Source organism: Impatiens glandulifera, chromosome 1 (genome assembly GCF_907164915.1).
Source record: "Impatiens glandulifera chromosome 1, dImpGla2.1, whole genome shotgun sequence".
Lineage (NCBI taxonomy): Eukaryota > Viridiplantae > Streptophyta > Magnoliopsida > Ericales > Balsaminaceae > Impatiens > Impatiens glandulifera.
In genome coordinates this window covers 75,410,276-75,421,658 of record NC_061862.1, presented here as the reverse complement: position 1 = coordinate 75,421,658, position 11,383 = coordinate 75,410,276, and the positions used below count along the sequence as shown (strand labels likewise).

General features: G+C 33.4%; 1 pseudogene; it reads right to left on the bottom strand.

Moving 5' to 3' along the window:
• Positions 1 to 10,149: 10,149 nt before the first annotated feature.
• On the bottom strand, positions 10,150 to 10,962 carry LOC124932773 (annotated as a pseudogene).
• Positions 10,963 to 11,383: the final 421 nt, after the last annotated feature.

Below are 11,383 nucleotides of genomic sequence, written 5' to 3'. Positions count from 1 at the left end.
AAATAACTAATTTATACTATTATAACTAATATTTCTATATTATATGAAAATTTGAGAATTTAAACCCGTGTTAATATAATTAAAAAAAATATATTAATTTATTTAAAATATATATTTATTAATTAAATATATATAACTAATATTAAATAAATTAAAATATAAAATATAAAATATTTTTATAATTTAAAATATATTATAAAATATTTTTATAATATTAAAATATATTATAATATTATAATATTATAATATAAGAATATATAACTAATTCTTAGAAAAATTTGAGAATATATAACTAATATTTCTATATTATAATAAAATATAAAATATTTTTATAATTTAAAATATATTATAATATTTTTATAATTAAATATATAATTAATATTTAATTATATAATAATTAAAATTTTAAAATATATATTTATTTAAATAGTAGGAATATTTTACTATATTAATATTAATTATATAATAATGAAAATGTTAGAGTTGAGCATAACCAATAACCAGTTAATGCTCTCTTTTTGCTTTCACCTACCGTGCAAAAAATGAAAAAAAAAAAAAACAATGACTTGCCTTGTCCACGCTGTACAATGCGGGCACACGTCATGCAGTGGAGATACTCTTAGTTCGATGTTACCCATACAAGTAGTGCCTGAATCCAATTACTAAATGACACATGTCAATCTTTATATTCATTTCTCTCCCACTTAACTCATAAATTTTACTATGGTTGAAGAATTTTCTCTCCCACTTAACTCATAAACTTTATTATGGTTGAGAATTTAAAAGAATAAATAATATATTAAATTATTATATATTTTATTTTTACTAAAAAATAATATAATCATCTTAAATTATTATTAATTATATATATATATATATATTAAATTATTATTTATATATTTTTATGAAAAATAACAAAATAATTTAAAAAAAATATTACATGATATATATTTAATAACATGTGATAGATAATATTATTGTGATATATTTAATTAATAATAATTTAAAACTATTATGTTATTCCTCCTTAAAAATATATATATAATACTTTAATATATAATTTTCTTTTTTAAATATTCAACAATATATCGATAATATTAATGTAATATATATTTAATTAATAAAAAATTAAAATTATTATGTTATTTCTCCTAAAAAAATATATAATAATTTTATGTATAATTTTCTCCTTTAAATTCTCAACAACATATCATATTTAATTAATAATAATTTAAATAATTATATTGTTTTTTAGTAAATACAAAATATATAATAATTAAATATATTATTATTCCTTTAAATTCTCAACCATTATTAGAGTTAAGTATGAAAGAAATGAATTTAAAGGTTGACACGTGTTAATTAGTAATTGGATTCAAGCACTACCTATATGTAGCATGGAACTAACCTTATATTATAACACTGGTTGAAAAAGGAATAAAGTGTGGGAAGAGAAAAGAGATAAAAAATTTATTATAATTTTGACCAATTAAATTGCTCCACATCCTTTCTTTAAAAGAAATTCATAAATTCACTCCTAAAATTATTTCTTTTATTTTACTTTCATGCAAAAATAGATTTTATGGGTTCTTTGTCCTTAGCAATGTTAATATTTAAATTTTTTATTATTATTTATTATTTGTTTTTTTTTGCTTTTACATGTTTTTATTCTATTATTAAAATTTGTAATTAAGTGAAGATAAGGTTAATTAGTTTAAATTATTATTATTAGTTTGATTCTTCTTCCCATCAAATAGCAACAAAATACACATGATGAGGTCCAACGGTAATGCTTTTCTAATCTCTTTGAAAAAACCGTCATTTTTTCCCACTTGTTCCCTCGGTAAAAGTAATTAAGATAACAGCTAGCTTTTAATTATTTTATTAACACGTGATCTATTATATAAATTATAATATTTTGATTTATTTATCTGAATAAATCATTTTTAGTTGTTTTGAAAGTTTATTTTTATAATATTCATTAAAATAATAACAGATGGTTCAGCTACAAAATGAAAAGGTTAAGAAGAAGTTACATTTATGAGTTGTTTTGGGTAGGTTTATACAATTTACAAATAAAAAAAACATATTATTTAAGACTTAATTATATATTTTTATATTTAAATGACATCTTAACTAAGAGAGTAAAATACAACTCAAGTATTTAAATTCTAGAAGAGTACAATACAATTGTTACAAAAAAAATCATTCAAATTTGTATGTTACATGATTTTTATTTTTCTCTTATTCACCCTAATTTGATTAATATTTTATTTTCCTATCATTTTTGTAAAACTTAATATTAAAAACCCATTTAATAAACTAAAATATAATATAATAATATTAATCAAAATATTTTTTAATAAAAAATTATTAAGATAGTTGACATAAAAAAAGTAGTTATTATGAGATCGATTTCCACTTAAAGCATGGATGTTTTCATCCTGAAAAATCATACTAACTTTATATATATATATATATGCCCGTCCCGGAGAGGCAGGCAGCCTAGGCCACGGCCTAGGGCCTAGGACCAAAAATGGGCCCATTTTTTTTATAAATGTTAGATATTAGTAAGGATTTTTAGTTTCTTATTCTTTAATTTTTATTATTATGTTAGATTTTTTGGCCTATGGCTCTATAGTCCAAATAGAGAAACAAACTAACACTATCAGACAAAAAATTGAAAACTCTACTGTCTGTCTCACTATCTGTCTTTCTCAGTCTCTGTAACCTACATCGACAACGAAACTCACAACGAAACCGACAACGAAACTGACAACAAAATAATTTCGACGGTGACTCTGCTTCGCTGGGTTGAGCCTTGAGGTAAGGTTTAACCATTAAAAGTGAAAATTCAACATCAGGATTTGATTGTTATTTATTTTTATGCTTTGTTTTGAGATTTAATGGACTTGCTATTTTATGTATTGAAAAAGATATTTTGGAATATATTGATTACGATACAATTATCAATGATTTTGCATCTAAAAATGCAAAAAGAAGTCACTTTCGTTGACAATTTATGTTGCATCTTTGTAGATATTGGAAGGTTATTGAAGATCAACGGTGAAACACAAGTGAAGTTTATGTGTAGGGCCCCAATTTCGTGCTTTCTCCTAAAGCCTAAAAAATCTCATGAAAGGCACTATATATGTATATATTATACATTTCAATTTATAATTATTACTTCTTTTAAAACTGTATATTAATAATACAAACAAGGGGTCCAACCTAAACCAAAGACGAAATGAAATTTTTAGACCTAATTGATTATTGGTTAAACTACTATTTATTTGTCATTTTTGAAATGTTTAAATAAATAGCTCAACTTAACTCAAACTAAAATATTGTATTTATAAATTTATGAGACTAACTTATCTTATGTTAATTTAAGTGACATAGTTTTTGCTTAAAAATTTAAAATTTTGATTTTTATTTAAAAATAAAATAAAATAACTTTATAAGAACTAGCTTGTTCAAACTATATTAGACTTTGAGAATTTAAATGATTGACTTTTATGACACCAAAGTTAATCATTGTATAGTTGAATTAATTGAATTTTGTTTTTTTAAGGGTAAATAAGCTAGCTTGATATTCATTATTTTTCTTTTAGTAAATTCCACTTCTCATATATTATTTCTTTTTAACTATACAATTAAAATATTTATTTTATTTTTATAAATTTGTTAGGATATAGGTCGGTGCTGGAGAACCGGGTCTGGCCGGTTTTCACCTTTTACTCAACGGTTGGTGTTTAATCCGGTTAGAGATTAACACCGGGTTTCAATACTACACAGGCTATCACAAACCCTTGAACCGAGTTCAAGTGCGGAAGTGGTTTGTTTCAGACTGAAGCAACACGCACACGGGATGAATAAGATCAGATTTGGATAAGTTCGGTTTGGAGTTTAGCGGGTCGGTTTGAGATTTGATAAAACGGTTTAGGTAATGTTTAATCGGTTAGGGCAGTATGAGTCGGTTAGTATAAATCGGTTAGAACGTGAAGCCGACAGAAAGTAAAGAACAAGACAGGTTTTTATGGATGTTTGGAGATAAAACTCCTACGTCACCTCTTCTTCTCGAAACCGCGAGAAGGATATTCACTAAGGAATACACAATATCCGATCAAGACTTATTTGTTGCTCGATAAATACTCGTACAACTCTCACCGAAATTGTAGTCTTACTTCAAATGCACACTTTAAACCTTGAATCTTGTAGAGAGATAAACTTGTAATTAATAACTCTTAGAACTTGTAGCTGGTGGAACTGGTAACTGTATTTACTCTTCTTCAGCTCCTTCTTTTATAGGTGAAATGTGTCAACGGTCACATTTCTTCTCCTTGAATTTGATTGGTTGAGCAGGGGTTCAGTGATTCAGACCTGGCGGTTTAGGCTTCCAATGCGTAGGTCAAACCGGCTAGGTTTGTCTTTTACTTAATGTAGCAACTGTCGGTTGGACAGTTGCCTGCACCTGGAAGGTTGCGCCTCTGACTTATCCCAGAATGGAAAGATCTCTTCAGGCAGTCTTCTGCAGCCTGCAGAGTATCCTCAGACTTGTATGGATATGGCAATGTTACAGTCTGTTCTTTTGTTATCATCTTCCGCAGATACTCAACGTATCTGTTTGCACCGATTTGTAGATTGTACTTAGTTTGATATTCTTGGTTTCTTTCTCTAAGTGACTTCTTCATTGGTTTTTCCGGTTGGATGCATTTCGGTTTAGGATGTCTACTGGTTGTTTAGGTTAACCGGATGACTTCAAGTTTTTCATAGCTTCAGGTTAACCGGATGACTTCCGGTTTTGGTTACATCTTTTTCCTTGTCTTCTAACCGGTCTTGTTTTTCTGATCGGTTGGATTACTTGACCGGTTGGATTCCTTGACCGATCCTAGTTCTTTAACCGTTCCTGCACAGGAAGTTTGTTTTTGTTAAGTTCTATTTTAACCGGTCTAATTTTATTTAACAATTTCTCCCTTTTTGATTATTTTATTTAAAATATTCAAAACCATGTAAGAATTAAATTGTAGGCCGGTTGTTTTAAAAGTTAATTTGGCCGGTGTTTTTGGAAAATGACTTAGAAGAATTTTTCGAAAAATTTTGGAAAAAATTTGGAAAAATTTAAGAAAAAATTTTGAAGAAAAATTTTATCTTATTAATTTCTCCCTTTTTATTATTTTATTTAAAATATTCAAAATCATGCAAGAATTAAAATGTAGGCCGGTTTCTAAAAATACTTTATATATATAGAAGTGGGAAATATATTGAAATTGACATAAGCAGTAGATAATTAAAAACTTCTATTCCCTCTTCTTAGGCATGAATTTTTCCCGTAGGTAGTCGGTCATCATTCCCTTTCCCGGATTGCAGGGATCGGCGCCAACTCTGGAGGAGGATCCCTGACCACCCGAGGTCCCGGTGAATGGTGAGACCGATGGAGGAACTATTCTGAGTGGAATCGCTTCGAGGCCCCGCGTTCTTTTGTGCAACGGCGGTATATCCTCTTCCTCGACTTCTTCATCCTCTTGTGAAACAGGGTTGAGTGGAGGAGTAGTAACCAGTTCAACAATGTTGTCCAATAGCTTTTTAGCTGCTGCCCTCTTGGAAGGTGCCTTTCTCTTTCTGGTGACCGGTCCGGTTGATGGAGTAGTCGCCTTTGATTTCTTATGTGCATCGGCGATATCTTCCATTATCAGCTGTTGGTTGAGTAGCCGAGTCGCATCTTCATTTTCTTGAATCGCTTGTATCGGTGCAGCATCTTCTACTCTTTGGACATGTTGGTCCAGGTCTGCATCCGCCTATTCCCTTTCCTTTTGAAGTCGTATCCGCTCGTCCTCGGGCTCTTGAATTTTCTAAGCCGCGATTTCATTCACTTTTTCAAGCACTTTGTCGGCTTCCAACTTTTCCGCTATCATCTTCGCCAGCTGTTCGGACACCGCCCTTAGCTCGGCTTTGGTCTGGGCATTCTTCTCTTCAAGCGTTGTCATTCTCTCAAATATGGAGCCGGCCTGAATACCGGATTGAGACAAACCCTATTCAACAGTTGTCAGCCTTTGATCTGTTGTTATTAGGTGTAGATCTATTAAATCGACCTGTTGGTTGGTGTGAGCAAGACCGGTCTCCAGATTTGACGTTCTTTGTATCGTGGAGCTGAACAATTGATCGATTATGCCGTAGTTGTCTTCAACGGCTGTAAGCCGTTGAACTGCGGAGCTCAATTTTTCATCGGTAGACTCAATTAACCGGATGGATTTCGTCGCGGTTTCCTTTATTTTCTTTTGCCACGGCATGATGGCGTCATTGACAAATTCCTCGATTAAGTCCTTGACCTTATCCTCGGTTATAGCAGGCACCGATGCATTGTTGGTTTGCGGAGATCCGTGCAGATCGGTGAGCAGAGTACCCGTTTCGATCTTAATGTCGTTGACCGTGGGTTCCGGTGGAGTAGATATATTTTTGGCCTCATTTGGAGTTGGACCGCCATTGGATTCGTCACCGCCCTCACCTTCGTGATGAGATCTGGAAAAGAGTGATGCTTCTTGGTGAGCGGGTTACGATTCTAATAGTGCCAACTCATCGGTCAGTTCCCGTTCCTTAGCCGTTAGCATTTCCAGCACTAAGGCCTCGAACTGGGATTCCTCCGTCCTAGGGATATGTTTTTCACGAAGATAACGAACGTGGCCGGAAAGTTCTATCAATCTGGCATGCGGTTCGACCATCTTTCCTCTTCGAAGAGCGGTCACCACGCTCTTAACTTTTGTAAGGTTGAGCACCGACGTTTCCATCTCAATCAGCTTTTCATACCTCTGGTTAGCGGGATGCACCGGTAACATATCGGCATAAAGAACTTCCTGCCGGTCCAGAGCCCATTGAAAGTAGACATCGCTCGCAGCGTGAGCCTAATTGTAAAGTTGCTCCAATATTTAGAAGACAAGTTCTTCTCCCAATTGCCGAACGTTTTCGTCCGCGGTTTCAAATCTTTCTGGTTGCCTGGCTGAACCGGTTTCGACATTATCATTTCTGGCCGGTTGTTCATCGACCATCTTTCCCTTCCCTTTGTCTAATTGAGTTTCCTCGGTGTTGTGGGAGTGAGTCCGGCTAGAGCTAGACACTGAGTTTTCCGGATTAGGGGTGTCGGCTTGAATATAGCTGACCCGGTCGTGTGCGGAACCGCTTTGTTCCGGGACTGTTCACCCGCCGGAGCCCTTTTCTTTCTAGGCTGTGATTTCCTTCGGGTGTTTTTACTGCCGGAGACCTTTGTCCTTCCCGGTTTGTCCTTCGGTTTCAGAAAGTGAAAGCATTTTATTAATTTTCTAAGAGGAATAAAAACGCCCGGGCCGGTTTCGGCATTGGAGTGTCGCATCAGTTTGCCAAGTGGAATGGCGTATCTCCACGACCGTTTTGAAGATGGATCCATCATCTCACATAAGTTAGAGAAAATTACCTTTTCCCAGTTGATTTTAATGTTGTTGACCAAACCGGAAATCATCTCAATCTTTGAGCGTGTGAGGCTATCGTAGTTGCCTCCTCTTCCTTGAACCGACTTTGAGAGAATCTCGTAAAGTGGCCTATATTTTGGTTTGAGGGAGGTTTTCTTACCGGACACTGCTATCGATTCTTTAGTATCTGAAACACTATAGCAAACCGCATGGAATGCATCGTCGTCTGTAAAAATTGAGAAGTCGCTCCCCTCTATCGGTAATCGGAGAACTTTATCAACCGATTCTTTTATAAGTTGAAACGGTTTACCGCCGATTGTTGCGGATATAACACCCTTACTGTGTACGACGGTTTGAAAAAATTCCATGACCGCATCTTGATACAAAATGAACGGTCCGTTCAAAAAGTGTTCAAGACTAGAGGCAGAGATAAGATCTAGCACCCGTTTAGCCTTCGTCGATCCGTTGGATCGAATTTCTTCAAAATCTACCTGGATGATGTGAGTGAATAGCACAGATTCGCGACCCATATTAACTTGGAAAGACCGAGAGATTGAGAGCATATTGAATGCTAGAGAGAGAAAGCAGTTTCGCGGAAGAAAGAAATAAAATGACTGATGAGGGTATTTATAGTCGCGGATAGGAATATAAACCGCCGTGAACCGTCACATCAAGAGTGGGCGGGAAATTTCCCTCCAAAATGTCTTTGGGCGGCAAGCATTGGGCGGGAAGTTTTGAGCGGGAATTTATTTAAGGCGGTAATTCTTTGAGCGGTTAATTCATTAACCGTTGAATAAGTAGGCGGTGATTTAGTGTAACCGGTTATTTATGAGGCAGTTATTTAACTGGTGATTTAGGGAAGCGGTAATCGATTTTAACCGGTTGAGAATTTAAACAGATATTTTAACTTTGTGACTTTGAACCGATTTTTGAACTTAGTAATTTAAATGATCATTTGATTGAGGAAGAAAGACATAATTGATATCGATACAAAGATCGGTTTGAAGTACACAAAAGAAATAGAAAATTACATAACGATCATTTTAGAAAGTTTGTCATCCACCACCTCCTCGTTGAGGACATTCGAGAGGTTTACCGGGGTACCCGGTCCCAGGTTTGGAACGTAGGCCTGAAGGACCCGGCTTAGTTGAGAAGCATAGCCGAAACCTCTCTTTGTTTCGATCATGTTTTTCAAATTATTGAAGATGACCGACGCCCAGTTAATGGGGGTGTTGCTAACGATGTAGGTCATCATATCAAAAGTCCTTCTAGAATAATTTTAGTTCGGAGATTGGTAGATGATGGACCGGTTGACGATCTCATGCAGGAGTTGGATGTGAGGGGCAAGGCTGGTTTTCAGCATAGTCAACTGCCACTAGTGGAAAATGAGGTTTTGGTAACGAATGTTAGTAACGGCGCTATATCGCCCTTACTGAAAGTTTTTATCAGTAACAGTTTAATATATCCGTTACTGTTATCAAGATATCAGTAACAGTCATTTAAAATCGTTACTGATAAGTGCATATCAGTAACGGTCATAAGGAATAGCCGTTACAGACACTAGTGTTTTTATTCTTCTTTTTCGAAATGAGAATATCAGTAACGGTTTTAAGGATAACCGTTACTGATATGCATTCATTTAAAAATTTTCACAAAAGGTATCAGTAACGGTTTTCAAAAACCCTTACTAATACATACATTTGTAACGGTTATACTAAAACCGTTACTAATATCTAAGGGGTATCAGTAACGGTTATCCTTAAAACCGTTACTGATATGCATTCATTAAAAAAATTTCACAAGAGGTATCAGTAACGGTTTTCGAAAACCCTTACTGATACATACTTTTGTAACGGTTATACTAAAACCGTTAATAATATCTAAGGGGTATCAGTAACGGTTATCCTTAAAACCGTTAATTATATGCATTCATTAAACAATATTCACAAAAAGTATCAGTAACGGTTTTCGAAACCCTTACTAATACATACTTTTGTAACGGTTATACTAAAACCGTTAATAATATCTAAGGGGTATCAGTAACGGTTATCCTTAAAACCGTTAATGATATGCATTTATTAAAAAAATTTCACAAGAAGTATCAGTAACGGTTTTCGAAAACCCTTACTGATTAATACATTTGTAACGGTTATACTAAACTGTTACTAATATCTAAGGGGTATCAGTAACGGTTATCCTTAAAACCGTTACTGATATGCATTCATTAAAAAAATTTCACAAGAGGTATCAGTAACGGTTTTCGAAAACCCTTACTGATACATACTTTTGTAACGGTTATACTAAACCGTTAATAATATCTAAGGGGTATCAGTAACAGTTATCCTTAAAACCATTAATGATATGCATTCATTAAAAAAATTTCACAAGAGGTATCAGTAACGGTTTTCAAAAACCCTTACTGATACATACTTTTGTAACGGTTATACTAAAACCGTTACTAATATCTAAGGGGTATCAATAACGGTTATCCTTAAAACCGTTACTGATATGCATTCATTAAAAAAATTTCACAAGAGGTATCAGTAACGGTTTTCGATACATTTGTAACGGTTATACTAAAACCGTTACTGATATGCATTCATTAAACATTTTTCACAAGAGGTATCAGTAACGGTTTTCGAAAACCCTTACTGATACATACATATTATCAATAACCGTCATTTCCTTCTCTTTCATCTCTTTTTCTTCCTCAAATACTCTTTGCAATTTCTCCATTCTCTTTCATCTCCCCTTCTTCAATCGACAAGTTTGGCGGTCTAGAAATCTTCCTGATTAATTCTCAATCAACACCTTTGAAGAAATCATTGCGTTTAATCTCCTCAATCCCTAACCTCTTCATCGGATCCTTCTTGAGAAGCTTCTGGATCAGATCTCATAGAAACGTCGTCTCTCCGACTAGACATGGCGATTATGAAGTATTTTGTTAAAGGTATTCTTTCTGTTTATTCCTTTAAAAGGAGTTATACCGTATAACATCTCATATAGAAAAGTACCTAAGCACCACCGGTCGACGGCGAAATCATGGTCGTTTCCATGTATAATTTCCGGCATAATATACTCCTCCGTGGCGACGAACGATTCTGATTTTGTAGGGATGGAAGCGAGTTCATGTACGGTTATTGTTGTTGTTGAATCGTCTTTTGATGTTATGCCGGAGTTGTGATATTTCTGAAATCGGAATAACCGTTTCTTCTTCTTGTTATTTTCCGACGGAGATTGTTTCGTTGTATGATGAATTAATTGTGGAGATTTTATAGGGATTTTTGTTGAGAGATCGAAATCGATTAGCATTAGATGACTATTTTCTTGGATCATTATGTTTTCCGGCTTTAAATCTTTGTATACAAATCCTAATCTATGTAAATATTTCAATTCTAGGACCAATTCAGCAGCGTAGAATCTGAGGTAGAAGGAATTGATTGAGTTAAGTTAAGCAAGATTAACAACAATTGAATTGATGATTCTCTTCATTTCATTACCTGATGATGTTATCAAAGAACATCTTCTTTGTTTGTGGATGATTGTGGTTTTTGGATTATGATTGTGGTCTTTAGATTGTGGTTTTGGATTATATTAATAGTTTGTAAAATGGATAATTATTATTGTTTATATAACTATAAATATGAAATATTCGGAAAAAAAATAAAATAAATGATTATGTTTTTAGTAGCGGTATTAACATAAGAAAATCGTTACTAGTAATATATCAGTAACGATTTTATAAATAAGAAAACCGTTACTAGTAATATATCAGTAACGGTTTTATAAATTAGAAAACTGTTACTAGTAATGCTTTATCTGTAATGGTTTAACCTTGGCTAAAACCGTTACTAATGTTTATCTGTAACAGTTTAACCTTGGCTAAAACCGTTACTGTTGTTAGAGGAGCATCAGTAATGGCTTTCGAAAGTCGTTACTAATAC